This window comes from Mus musculus, chromosome 6 (assembly GCF_000001635.26).
Source record: "Mus musculus strain C57BL/6J chromosome 6, GRCm38.p6 C57BL/6J".
In the NCBI taxonomy this organism is placed as follows: Eukaryota; Metazoa; Chordata; class Mammalia; order Rodentia; family Muridae; genus Mus; species Mus musculus.
This window is the reverse complement of record NC_000072.6, coordinates 102550194-102564997: the sequence shown is the minus strand read 5'-3', so window position 1 is coordinate 102564997 and position 14804 is coordinate 102550194. Positions and strand designations below refer to the sequence as shown.

Genomic DNA, 14804 nt, shown 5'->3' with positions numbered 1-14804 from the left:
TTGAAATCTTAGCAAATTAATTTCTTTCTAGCACAGTCATGGAACAAGAATAAAGTTAGGGTTAGTATGGGGACTGCGTGTGTTGAATTCTTGTAAACACCACAGTCCACTATCTGGAGTGTCTGTCTGTGACTCCTTCCTTCCTCCCATCAATTTATCCATCCATTATCTATCTATTGCGTACCCTTAATAATTATATTTTAATGATAAAAGTGGCGATTTTGCGAGATTATGTTAGCTCAGCTGCAAGAGACCTGGAATCTATGTCCTTAAAAACCGGTGCTACCTAGATGCCAGCTGTGAGGCAGGAGGCCACCCAGCGGTGACTTGCTGACCGCCAACCATCCAGCTCTTCCTGGTCCCTTCTGTGGCTGGACAGACGTAAACTGGCTCTAGCAGCTCAGGGCTCAGGCAGGGACCGGTGGCAGCGGGGCGCGGAGGCGCAGCGGGAGGGTGGTGGTGCGAGCAGCGTGAGGCGCAGGACCCTGTTGGCTGCGCCGCCGCGCTCCCCGCCCCTTTCTCCCACCCTCTGCCCCCCTCCTTTCCTCCCTCCCTTCAGTGCTCGCGCGGGAGCAGGAGCCCCAGGCTGAGCGGCACAGGCGCAGGCAGCGCACCTTCGGCGCCTGCAGCAGCCACAGCAACCTGGCGCGCGGTGGCGCCGGCGGCGGGCGGGCGGGCGCCGCGGGTCCGACTGGGAAGTGTGCGGAACCTTGCAGAACAGCGCGGACGGGGGCGCTGCGGCCAAGGCGGCGGCTCGCAGGAGCGCGCAGGGCAGCCCCCCGGGCTAGCCAGCGGCAGCGGCGGGCCGGGCCGGCGGGGCGGGCGCCTTGCAAGCTGGTGCAGCTAGGTAGGTCGGGGTTGTCCTCTTGCTCACTACTACAGTCGTGGCTCTGGGATGAATCACCTGCCTGGGAAACTTTACCCACTGGCTTTAAGGCTCCTTGGCCGCGAAAGTTTGTTTGCTTGGGAGATAGATGCACTTGATGGGTCTAGAGTAAAAGATGCTTCTGGGGCCGGTTTGCCAGGGGACATGATTTCCCCACTCTGGGCTAGGATCGATTTGGGGATGAGACGGCTTCTCTGGCCGAGAAGCTGGAAAAAAAAAAAAAAAAGCAACCAATTCTCCTCTTAATATAAGCCACTTGGCTAGTGAAAGTTGAAGGGGGGGAAAAGTTGGGAGCCCTAGGGATGCTGAGAGAGAATCCCAGGGCATAGTCCCGGGTTAAGAACGAGATGCGTTTTCTGTCTGAAGCTGTGGTCCTGACTCACAGATCTGAGTAAGTCAGGGTGGATGTGCCTGTTAGCACCCAAGTTTTCTCAGCTGCGTTTTCTTTTCGCTCAGAAATGGGCAGCTTTAAATGGGATCCCTTGTAGGTTTTTGTTTGTTTGTTTGTCTTTTTTTCCTGATAGACTGTAGTTCTTTTGCCTTGACTCGAGAGCTGTCAGGGATCTGGCTAACCTTATGTTCTCAGGAGCCCTGTAATGCTCATACAGAATATCTGAAGCAGAAAACTGGGAAGTGCCAACCCGGACACCTGGGTCAGACTATAGGCACTTTCTAGATGGATTGTCCCTTACTTCCGATTGCATGAAATGCAAGGCTTCTGGGCTCTGCTTGTGCAGGGCTCCACTGTTCCGCAAGGGTCCTACCTACGATTGGGCTCTCTTACTGATTTACAAAAAGATACGCTCAGATGAATGATTTAAAAAACCAACGGTGCCAGCTCTGTGAGGACAGCAAACCTGTATTTAGAAGAGGATGGGAGCAGACAGCCCTCGGAAAGGAAAGGGGCAGTTTCCTAACCCCAATAGAATATGTCCAGAAGTAGAGCTACAGAAAGAATCCGCCTGTGATGTGTGTGATGTGCGAAGGTGGTCAGAAAGCCCAGCTCATCTGGGGAGTAGGTCAACCCCCAAATCATTTTAGAATGATTAAGCAAAAATAACTAAACACACATGCACAGTACAGGAGGATGTGTGTCGTGATTTCTGTCTACCCCCACATAGATGAATATCCCCCTAGGTGAGAAAACATTCTGATCTGTAAATAGATTAAAGCTGGGAATTAGTAAGAACACCGAGTCAGAGTCCCTCGGAGACGGAAAGGAGGAGTAATTGCCTTTCAAAGAGCTATTACATTCTCAATAGCAAGTCAGACTTGTCACTTAGTTTTTTTCAGCAGTGGCTGTGTTTGCTAGCTCTAACCTGACTTTGCCTGCATGCTGGTGGGTGGTTTTAACCCTTCGTGTTGTGATTCCTGTCACGAGGGAAGAAGCCTGCAGGTTAGCCTCCTCATAACTAAGTGTAACATTTATAGAGTGCTTAATATTTGCATGTCACCTTGCATGTTCTTGTGTATGTTCATAAAAGGTATTTGATGATATTGAGGCCATGTGAAGAGATCTCTGTGTGCACATTCTCGGTAGAGTTCAGATCTCTGAATGCTTTCGTGACCTAGGTTGAGACTCAATAACACACGTTTTTGTTTTGTTTTGTTTTGTTTTTGTTTTTGTTTTTGTTTTTGTTTTTGTTTTTGTTTTTGTTTTTGAAGAGGGTACTATTCTCTAGCAAATTGCTGAATACTTTTACCAGCTAATGATGAAGTTGCCTGCAAGCCAGTGTTCCTCCTATGGAAAGATGGATAGATAGCAGGGACATAGAAGAGATCATTGATTTGCAGGCTAATAGATTCAGGCAGTGGCCGTCTCTGGCAATTGTACTCCAGATCCTCCCGACTGTCTAGGTGTGACGAGCTATCTGCCTGAAGACGTGAAGGTATCCTGTCCTGTCCTCCGGGAGGATTCTAACTTTTAGATATCCTTCAGAACACAAGTAGACAGCCCAAGTGTTTCTCAAAATAGCAACACAATATTTAAGAGGACCAAAGTGCCAAGCAATTTGAAGTAGAGCAAAGATTAGCTGTAGACAATAAGCTGGAGTCTTTGAGTTGCTGATTTATCTTCAGTTTTTTTTTCTGTCACATTTCATGCACACCTAGTTATTACAAACTAATGGCCTCTTCACTCTACTAGCAAAATATGCATCTTTCCCGTTTATAAGTGCCCAGTTCCCTTCACTCATCCAGTACACATCTGCTAGTTTTGTGTTTACTACATAATTTAAGTGTCCAACTTTAAGTTCCCATTAACTTCTAATACATTTGCCACTGAAACAGTATATAGTTATAATCGGCCCACGCAGACTGCCAGATCTGTATATCACTGTGTTGTGGCACAGCCACTGAACAGAGTTGCTCTGGCTGGCTCCAAATTCGCTAGTTTCTCAATCACCATTCAGTGCTCAAAGCAGCAAAAGCAGGTTACTTGTATGCAGTAGGAGATAGGGAGATGACATAGGGACTCTTTGTTGCTATGCTTATTTCTTTGTGGTTTCTGTTGTGGTCAACTCCAGAACTGTATAGGTAAGCTATTTGGTCTTTGCCTTTTTTGTTTGTTTGTTTGGTTTTTTGTTTTGTTTTTTTTTTTTTGTATTGAAAATGAATATACCTAAGGTACTTTAATATCTACTGTGTGCATAAACCTGATGTGTGTGCATAGTAGAATTGCTAGCCTTGATATATGACTTCTCTACTTATGCTTGGTAATCATGCCTTAGATAGCATCATTTTTGAAAAAAAAAAGTATAGAAATATGGACTAGCAGATAGTCTAAGAAGTTCTTTGAAACTGAGTGTTGATGATTCTACTTTGAGATCTAGACAGAGCAGTGGTCCTAAGTGGCTTCTGTTTACAATCTCTCTCCACTCCAGCTCCTGTGTTTCTATACTCACTGTGAACATATCTTGGAAAATTTGTTTCTGAAGAAATGCACTCCCTGGCTGAAGCTTAGTATGCCAAGTTTCAATCCATAGTACATTTTTATTTTCCTCCTTTTATGTACATGTTATAAACAAGAAATAAGGGTTGGTAATAGAAGTACTGGCAGAACTTTATAGCATTTCAAACAGCTCTGCTACTCGGAATGTAAATGTTTGTAGAATCTTTACTGTGCAAAAAGCTGCCTTGCAAAGAGTGAGGGGGGAAAAAAAGCTCAACTGATTTATTAAATACGATAAGATAATTCAGAAGGTATGCATATTCTTCATTGCAGACATATTGGCATTTGGAAAAATAGATTATATCTGTTATAGCAATTCCACTGCATTCTCTTAGGTGCTGTTAACTCAGGTTGTAAATTTTGTAAAACAGGAGAACAATTTTCTCTCATTTATTTTCTAAGTCACTTGACTTTGATTATCTTTCAGCCGTTAAGACATGATATCCTTGCAACCAACCTACTTTCCATTACTGATAAATGAGCCTGGTGATGTATTATTTTAATAGGATAAAGATTTCTGAAGACTGTTACTCTACTTCAGATATTCCTGCCTGCAGAAACTGGAGCAACAGTGTGCTTCAAGTCTTTTGATTTGGACTCTGAGCTATTCCTCACATTTCCTGCCTTCATCCTTCTCCATCTAAATCATCCTGCTCCACATCACCACCTTCTCCTTCCAGGCCACTACATCAGGTTCTCTGTCTCCTTTCACACTTGGTGTTCCATATCATTCTACCCAACTGGAACACGCATCACCCATACATGCATATATACATCCATACATGCGTTAAATTAGTTACTCTTCTATACATAATGTTTAAATGATTTCTGATTGCACTCCACATAAAATACAATCTACTGAACATCACCCATGGAGCTAAGTGGGATTTAAGCACTTATACCATGCTTTGGGAGCAAGCGCATCCTGAGTGACTTTGACTTGCTCACTTTTCTTCAAAGCTTTCCCAGCTTTGGAATGGCCGTGAAGTGCTCATTCATAAACAAATACTCATACTCAGACATAGGCCCATGGAGTTTTGATTGCTGATCAGCCCTTAGCCCATGGTTTTGACTCTACAGACTCATAGAGGGCTTTTTTGTTGTGTATCTAATGCATAATAGGAGTCCTCTCTAGATTCTGTATGTTCATTTTCCTCATAGCCCTTCTCATCACGTGGAACTGTCCATTTCACTGCCTGATTCCCAGTGAGCGTTTTGTAAGTAGGCACTGTTTGTGTCCTGTGTGCAGCCTTTTATAGTATGTGATTCAAATTGGTGCTCGAGAAACCCATGAGCACTGAGATTTTGGAGGGTGAGTTTGCATTGTTTGCTCCTAGCATCCCTGTGACCAATGATCTTTACCAGGTGGTTCTCATTCAGCAGAAGTCTGCTGTTGATTTGTGTTGTGTTCTTCCTGTCTCACTGGCACCATATCTTAGGTCTCTGGGATATCTGCTCTTTCAAAGTCATCATGAATAAGTAGAATTCATTTTCAGTTTGACTTTGGTGATTCCTTCTCTCAGTGTCTCTGTCAGCATCATCTACCCAGGTGTCCTCAATATGCTGTTGAACTGTCTGCTACCTTTGTTCTTGTAGCTTTCAATAGAATGGAAACACACCACTCTGTATACCTATGTCAGTTTATGTTAGCTGAATATCTAAACACTTCTACCTCTGTACCTGGCACAAAAAATAAACCTGGTTAAGAAGTAATCTCCACACTTTGTCTTGCTCCTGGTTTGTCCGATCCTAGAAGTTGTATTAAGCCATGAATTCAAGTCTTCGGGTCACTGGATACCTCCCTGCTGAGATGAAAAAGGAAAATGTTGTTGACACAGCCTATCATCTTATGACTTCTTTATGCTAATTCTACCCTGCACATAGCTTTCTGGTTGCAAGGGGACCTCTTAAACTTTTCTTAGAATTTAAGTCTTCTCCTGTTCCGTTTGTGTGTCTAAACCATGTAGAACTCTAAAACGTGTAGGACTTCCAGTCTGCTGCAATCACCTATTTCAACTCAGATTGGCTTGGCCTCTGCAGAGAAGCCTTTACTTCTAGCCCTGCCATTTAGCAGGGTGATGTTGAGCCATTTGGTCCTCATACCCTGTAAAACCACTGAGACTTCTATATTCAGCCGTTCTTAAAAAGTACTTAGTTTTAGGGAGGATGGACTATAATTTAGTACTGTAAAATTGTTTAATATCTGCCTTTTCTAATATTCTGGAACAATACATCCATATTAAGAATTTGTTAAATATCAATTTAATTAAAGTCTACCTTTTTTTTTATTGAGTTCTGCTCAGTTATATGGGGCTGCTTGCAGTCATTTAGATGTATACTTGTAAGATATTTTTACTTATGAATTTTTGAGTGATAGGTCATAAGTTGATAGCAAATGATATATATGATTAGAATTTAGAAAAATCCCTTTACAATCTGGTGGTGGTGGTGCAGGTCTTTAATCTCAACACTTAGGAGGCAGAGACAGGTGGATCTTTGAGTCTCTGAGTTCCAGAACATCCTGGTCTACAGAGTGAGTTCTAAGACAGCCAGAGGTACACAGAAAATCCCTCTCTCAAATAAATAAATAAATAAATAAATAAATAAATAAATAAAACCCAAAATCCTAAAAAAGGAAAAGAAGAAAGAAAAGAAAATCCTATAATAAATAGAATTTTTTTCTTTAAAGTAATAATAAGCTAAAGGTTCTATGTCCTGAATGTTGCTCTTCATATAATAATGATCTGATTTTAGTGGATTGAAGCAATTCAAGAGTCTCAAAATTCATTTTATTTTCATAAAATATGAACATCTGCAATAAACAAGTAAATGACTGAGTCACAACAAATCAAAAGCATGTCCTGCTAAGCAGTAAACAGATATTTAGGAACAAGGAGAGGGAGGCTTTGTGGGTATCATTGCTTCAGTACCCATACGTTCACTGGCAGCCCCACATCCTGCAGAAATGGCCCTTGGTCTTGCAAACTTTATATGCCCCAGTACAGGGGAATGCCAGGGCCAAGAGGTGGGAGGGGGTGGGTAGGGGAGCAGGGCGGCTGGAGGGGGGGGGAGGGTATAAGGGACTTTCGGGATGGCATTTGAAATGTAAATGAAGAAAATATCTAATAAAAAATTGAAAAAAAAGAAATGCTAACATTCTCTTGTTGCTTATTCCTGCATGTGTGTGTGTGTGTGTGTGTTTGTGTGTACGCGTGTGCATAAGAAATGAGTGTCAGATGTCTTTCTCAATTGCTTCCCTTACAGGTAGCTTCAATATCAAGGACATTTTTGACAGGTGGTGTCTCACTGAACCTGTATCTCACAGATTAGGGTAGACCTGCTGGCCAGCAAGCTCCCAGGATCCTCCTGTCTTTGACTAACACAGTGCTGGGTTTGTGCATATGTGCCTCTCTGGCTGGCTTTTATGTCACTGCTGAGTATCTTAACACTCTGCCCACTGCTCTGTTTCTCCAGCCCTTGTTGTCTCCCTGCAGAAGCGTGTTCTTGCCCTGCTGAGCTAACAGAGATTTTTTTTTCAGTCCCTAGAAGACTTTCTGAAGCTTCTCACGCGAGCCTCCTTAATCTGTTTTTCAACTAAAAATAAAGAAAGAAAGAATTGTAAGAGGAAAGTAGCATATATCAAAATAGGAGTTGATTCTATTTCTAAACTTATTCACATGATTGCTGTTAACCAGAATATAGGCAATATTCAGTTTTCACCATTTTAAAAACCTGGGCCCCATGAGAGTATGAATAGCATTCTGTCTCCTGCATTGGTGCTCATATCTAGGATTTTGATTTAAAGAACAAATATCTCAAGAGATAGCATTTTCATGTTAGCAGTCACTGTTATATATTTTTGCAAATGTCTTCTAGGTTTGGAGTAATCTATTTCCATATATCTTTTCTGTAGAAATATTTCTGGTTCTTAAATTTCATGAATTCTCTCACCTTGAAGCTGCTGGATGTAAGAGTAACCGTGGAAATAAAACCTGCAAGAATTTTTTCAAACTAGACATGACATTTGGGTGGTTCTCTCCGGTCATCAGAGAGAGAATCTGGGTTGATTTCCCAAAATACATTTGCAAATTCTACAGGTAACAAACATTTGTTTATATGATCAGATCTGGGTCGGTTTTTCATGCCACCAAAGCTACAGTCAAACTGAATCTTCCTCTGCATGTTCTTACAGGAACAGTCCAATTTTATTTCTTACATGGAAATAGGCACTCTCTAAAATAACTTAGCACATTGCAGAAGATGGTAATGACACTTTTCAGGCAATTAAAATCAACCCGAACAATATAGCTAGTGATCTGATCTGATGTATGTTGCTCACTTGGCCTGGCCCCATCCCTGAATGTAAAGCAGCAGAGAGTGGCTGATTACCAGACATCAGCCCTAATTCTGGTGAATATTCGAGAGCTGTAGAATACAGATAAGGCCTATTTGTTCCAGAGTGGGGTGTGCCTGACAACACTTCCTTCCCTTTTCCCTCCTTATCCCCTCTACCTATAGAAACACTTACATTTGTATGTATTAGACAGTTTAAGTCATTTTTCTCTGCACCTCTCCGTGAATACTTGCTAGGGTTCTTTTTTTCTTTTAAGTACAGCTAAGTGAAAGCTTTTTGTATAGCTGCATGACTTTAAAACTTGAACACCAAAGATTCTCTTTCCCATTCCATTAAATAAAAACGTTCGCTTTCGCCATGTGAAGAGAACCATATTCATATTTAGTGTTACTTTATTGGACTATTGCTTGGATATTTAGCAGCGTTTTCTTATGCTCAGTCATTTTGATAGTGTTTAGTAGCATTATTGGATTTGAAAATGACAGAATGCTCAATATATGAGGATTGTGTGTGTGTGTGTGTGTGTGTGTGTGTGTGTGTGTGTGTGTGATGAAACCCATCACATATGGTGTGAAGATGCTCACAGTAGCATGCATATTTGCATCTGATGGAAATTTTTGGAATGTGAGACTTGGCTCCTTTTAATTGAACAGCATCATGATTGTTGCTGTGAGATCCTTGAATAATATCTTTTGTTCTTTTTGTAGAAATTATACTTGAGGTCTGTCTCCTGAATCTTGACTTTTTATTCTTCAAATCTTATAACACGATAGTGTTCTTGTTTTTTTTTTTTTTTTTTTTTTTCTTTCTACCCAGTGTTGATCTTCAGATGTCTGCCACTCCAGTTCACACACATACTTAGGCATATACATGGGTACACAAACAATGCGCAGGCTAGAGATAAGAGTGAGCTGATGTTAATTCCAAATCATAACATTTCTAAGGCAAGAGGTACAGACATTTTAAACTGTCCAGACAGAAGAAATTCATGTCGAATGTTGAGGTGACATACTGGATCATTTCGGGATTCAAACAACCCCATGGTGTTTAAAGTGAGTCAATTTCTACTTCTTAATTATTTTTCCTCCCCTCCAGCTAACTCTCCCCTTCCTTTCCATTTTTAGCTTTTCTTTCTTTAGGGTCAAATTTTAAATCACACCTTCTGTACTGACCCCCCTAGAGGATTAGTTCTTTGAGTTGGCTCCTATTGAACATATTGCCCATGTTTGTTTGTACAGCCTTCATGGTACAGAGGAATGGAAAGACAATTTTTAATTTCCATCTTCAGGGAAGCATGTGTTCAGTAAACAATGAAGTGCAGCAGCTTGGTGGCAGAGTGCCTACAAGGATAGGGCAGGGAGAGCATCGTCTGCTCTTGGCATGATGCAGTCAGTGCTCCTTCCTCCATGCCAGAGTGGCCCCTTGGGAAATCCTCACCTTCAGGTCCTAAGAGACTAGGTAGTTGGTGTTTACAGTAACTTCCTACTCTGAGTCACCTTTGTAAGTAGCCTTGATAGTCCTTTGGTAGTCTGCCAACAGAGAATAAATAGTCAGAACCTGGTAGAGGGAGGCGGCCTACCCCAGCTGAGCTGTCAGGGGACTGTGCAGCCTCAGTTAGGGCACAGCCAGCAATCAGTGCTTTACCAAGCGCAGTTTGCATCTAGAATCATCAGAAAATGTGTTTATTTAAACTACCAAGTTTTGAGAGGTATTTTAGGCAACAGTAACACACATAGCACACATAATTTAACATAAATGCTCCTTCCTTAAAAGATTTTTTTATAATTTTAAATTTTCTGAAAAAAGGTGTCTATTTATCGACAGCATGTTGATGTGAAATTACACATATAGTAATGAATAAATTAATTAACATACATAGTAGGTTACACATTTTTTTGTGGTAAAAATACTTAAAATCTGGTAATTTTTAAGTATATTGCATTCTTTTAAAAATGTTGGCATATTGCATAATAGATTTCTTAAAATTGTTCATCCTGTCTAATTAAAGTTCTGTCTTTTGACCAATGTCTTCTCCTGTGGCTGGTAGCCATTCTCTACTTTTGTGAGTTTAACATGATTTCCTAGTCCACAGAGGTGAGATCCTGTGGTGTTTCACTTCCTGTGAGGAGTTCATGTGGTATTTCACTTCCTGTGCCAGGCCATTCTCAACTTAAAATGAATATTCTCCAATTTCACAGGTACTCTTGCAATGACAAAATTTTCTTCATTTTAAGGCTGAATAGTGTTTGTGTGTGTATGAGTTTTTTGTGTGTGTGTGTGTGTGTTTATATGTGACATTCATCAAGGAATGGGCATCAAGGTTGATCCTTTGTGTCTTGTGACTTATAGCCTTGACTATTGTGAATAATACCACAGTGTATCTAAGGGTGCAGTTATCTCTTCAATATATTGGTTTCCTTTCACATATTGTCATGTTTAAATATATGTATGTATACACACACAGCAGTGGTGGTAACTGTAATTCTGAGGAATATCCACACTGATTTCCACACTGGTGGAATTAATTTGTGTCCCCATCAGTGGTGAGGAAGGCATCTTCTCTCTCTTTGTCCTCACTGGCGCTACTTTTGTCTAAATATCTCGCACAGCTTCTATAGGGAATAACAGGATATGCTTAACCTGCAGGGCTCCGGCTTGTTTGTGCTAACATGGTTGTCTTGCTCATTGCCTTGTGGTTTCCCATGAAATCTCTTTTCAGATCTTTTGTTAATTTTAAATCATAAAATTTGTTGTCTTCTTATTCAGTTTGCGACTTTCCCATGTTTTATGCATTAACCCTTGAAAATCATAAAATTTACAGATTTTACTTTCATTTTGAACATTATCATTTAACTCTCTTGGCGTTTTCTTGACTGTGAGCTTTTTTTTTTTTTTTTTTTTTTTTTTTAACTTTTATGTGTTTTACTCTCTTTTGGAGTTATATAAAAATAAATCATTGTGCATCCCACCATGACTGAGGTTTTCTCCCAGGAGTCCTATCATAGTTTCGGGTTTTAAATCTTATGATTGAATCCTTGATTCATTTTGAGTTGCTCATTGCCTGACATCATTGGGCCCTAGTCTCATTATTACCTGTGCAAATATCACGGTACTCAAATCATAATGAGTGATACGGAAGAATATCATTTTACAACTATGCATTTTTGGCTTTTTGTGTGGCAAATTGATTGTTCATAAGTCTTAAATCAGGTCTGTGCATTCTTATCTATGGAGTGTTGCTGTTTTTAGTGCTGTAGCATTGTTGTAAGTCGTTAAAGTCAAGTAGTTTGATACTTTCAGCTCTATTTCTTTGGGGTTATGATTTCTTTGTCTATTTGGGGTAGGTGGGTCTTTTGTGGTTTTCTATAAATTTTATTATCTAAATCATTTATGAAAATATGTCATTGTGCCATGTTGTTTGGCATTGTGTTAGTATTATTTTACATAGGTTACTCTAGATTGTTGTTTGTATGCGGGTGAGGGCAGGTGAAAGCTAAGGCTAGAGCCTGTGATGGGGCAGTGGAAAAAGAAGGCGGGCTGAGAGAGACAGACAAAGAGGGAGACAGAGACGAGGAGACAAGATGGAACCTATAGGAGAGGAAGATGAACCTGGTCCATGTGGCTTGAGTCACTGGTAGCTATGGATGTCATAGAAGAGCAATAGAGGCAATTTGTCCAATTGAGGTGGACAGCATTTATCACTATCAATTGAGTTTAGAGTTCTTTGTGTAGGCATTTTGGGGATTAAGAATTTACTGGTAAATCTGACTGATCAATTACAAACCTCTGGAGATTTCTTTATTCGGGGCTCGGGATTTAGAGCCAGTAATGGGAGACTAGTAGCAGGGAACAGATGATGGGAACGCAAGTAGTTCCATGGCAAGCAACCCTCAGGAAAATGGGCAGATCGCAGCTTGGGGATAGCCATGGGGACGGAAACCACCATTGCCTGAGAGTAGCTAGCGCTAGCTTGGGCTTTTTTTTTTTTTTTTTTTTTAATTTTACATGCTACAGTTTACTTTTTAGTATTATTGTTCTTAATATTTAATAGTACTTTTCCACTCTGTGTTATTGAATATCTTTCTATTTCTTTCTTCCATTTCAAACATATTATTATATAAATGGTGATTTGATGGATTAAATAAACATTATCTTACTTGATGCCATATCTCTTCTTGTTATAAATAGTCAGCTTTGGTTTGGGTATCATGCAACCCAGACTCTCAGTGCATTTTAACAGCAAGCATGACCCACAGTCTTGTGTGGGGTCTATGGGTCTTTTGAGGATGAGGACGACTTTTTTTCATGAAGTCGATGAATTGTACCCCTGCTCTATATGGTTTCACATTCAGGACTCCAGGGTGAAGTTCCACTTCAGTAGTGGGTGCTATCACCTTCCATCTACAATCACTAACGTTAGACCAATGGTATTCTTCCTTGCTTGGCTCCTTCTGGTTGCTCATAGCCTTGACTCTCTCTGAAAATTTTCCTTTGCCTTAGGGAAAGAAACTTTCTTAGTAGGGATATGAAGACGTGGGGTGGGGTGGGATGGGGAACAATATGGGGGGCAAAGAAGGGTTACATGTTGTTGGTGGTCTTTGACCAGTTGACGCTTGGACACAATCACCAGTGTTGCCTCAGTTTGGACAGTCTGAACGGTCATCCCAGTCCTTGGATGCTCTGCTAAAATTGCTTTAAATGTTAGCAGCTGCCTGTTCCCTTTCATACTTTCAGTTCCGTATGCTTCTTAGGGTTCTTTCTGAAAAATAACTGCATCCCATCCTCAATTTTTCCTCTTCTCAACTTTCTTCATTGCAGTGTTGGTCTCTGTGGAACCCATGTGAGGAATGACTCTCATCCGGGTTGTGCTAGTCTCATTGCAAACTGCAGAGCCCTAAGAGGCTTAGCTAAATCATGCAGTTATTTTAGAAGCTTGGATTAGAAATAATTGTGTAACAGTCACATAGAGACAATCAGAGTGAAGAAGGGTAAGTGACTAGTTCTAGACATTAGTAAACTTTTATGAAGTCTATCCCTGAGTCTCATACACATGAAGTATGTCACATGTACAAACCATACACTTGCATGCTCTGTCCTAGTCTGTTTCATGTTGCTATAGGAAGAATATGTGATTCTGAGTGATTAGAAACACAAAGGCTTTCCTGGGCTTAGAAATTGAGTTGCAGAGACTTGATAGTTAAAGTATCTACAATGTATTAAAGGTTCATGTTGCTTCAAAACATTGCTAGAAGTATTATGATTTTATAATAGATTCTTCATCTCATGGCAGAATTTTTACTAGAGAAAGCTAATATGCTAATTACTGGCACCTCAGTTTTATGACTTAATTAAAAAGAGTGGAGTCGGGCATGAGAGTGGAAAAAGGGAGAGCAGCTGGGAGGGGTTGGAGGGAGGAAAAGAAGGGAAGAAAGTGGTGCAATTCTCTTTCAATGAAAACATACTAAGAAACATCAAACCTCACTATGATGCTTGGGCTAACCTTAAATTCAGGAACCTCTAGCCTTTAGCTCCCGTATGGCTGGCAATATGGACATGTGCCATTGTACCTAGATCTTCTAGGAATTAAAGCCTCTGCTACATTCTCGACTATGTCTTACACCCAGCAAAAGTACAAGGATTATAGGACGGACAGATCACAATCTACCTATATGAATTCAAGGTAGTTTTAGCTACTATAATTCTACACAGAAAGCCATCCACAAATGTTGGTAGCTTGACATGAGGACTGTATGCATCTCTCTTTCTGTTGACCTGGGTTCTGCTGAACTCAGGTTTAATCATGAGTCAACTGAGGTTTAGACTGGACCAGTTTACTTTGCTGGAGATGGGTTTGGCTAGGTTGTTTTCATCTGTTTTGAGTCTAGGGATAACGTTCTCTGATGAAAATTGTAAAAAAAAAAAAAAAGAATACAGTAAAAAAAATTGTTTTCATAATATTTATGAAGATAAAAGTGCACAGGGTATAACTTCTCTTCTCTTGTTTGACACTGGAATTTATCACCCCTGACTCATTCTGTTGACCATGAAAAGAAACATGACCAAACTCTAACTCAGGAATGGAGAATGGTCATTTTTTAGTGGGAAGAACTATAAAGACATGTGGCTAAAGATGTAAATACAGAAAGGGATGAAGAATTTAGGCCAATTATGCAATCTGCCATGCCACTAAACCTCATGTCCATTTAACATTATAAATGACCCCTGCCTATTAGTTGCCTTTCAAATTAGAGTCAGGAAATGTAAGATGTCCCTTTGTTGCCCATGAATGAATTATTACCTTTTAATTGTTTCCTAAACAAAGGAGACATGTGCAGGAACGGAAACACATGTTGAAAGCTCTCAGAGAGTACTGGATCCTATCAGAACTGACGTTTTCTTTCTTTCTTTCTGTATCAAATGATGTTGTGCTTAGCAGTAACTTAATATAGGCAAACTGTGTCTACCACTTAATTCTCTCTCTCTCTCTCTCTCTCTCTCTCTCTCTATATATATATATATATATATATATATATATATATATATATATATTTGTGAAGATATTAGAGATCTGAACTCAAGTTCCCATGCTTGCAGACCAAGTAGTTTATCCCCTA

General features: G+C 40.4%; 1 protein-coding gene across 5 annotated transcripts in view; it reads left to right on the top strand.

The window, feature by feature from the left end:
* The first annotated feature begins 383 nt into the window (after positions 1-383).
* Cntn3 (contactin 3) overlaps positions 384-14804 on the top strand; it is a 401311-nt gene continuing 386890 nt past the window's right edge. For 3 of the 5 annotated variants that reach the window (XM_006505729.4, XM_006505725.4, XM_006505727.4), the window contains exon 1: positions 392-847. The gene's annotated coding sequence lies outside the window, so the exon portion shown is untranslated. Of the gene's footprint in view, positions 848-14804 lie in introns of all 5 variants that reach the window. The other 2 variants (XR_001785107.2, XR_377430.4) reach the window with 1 other exon arrangement.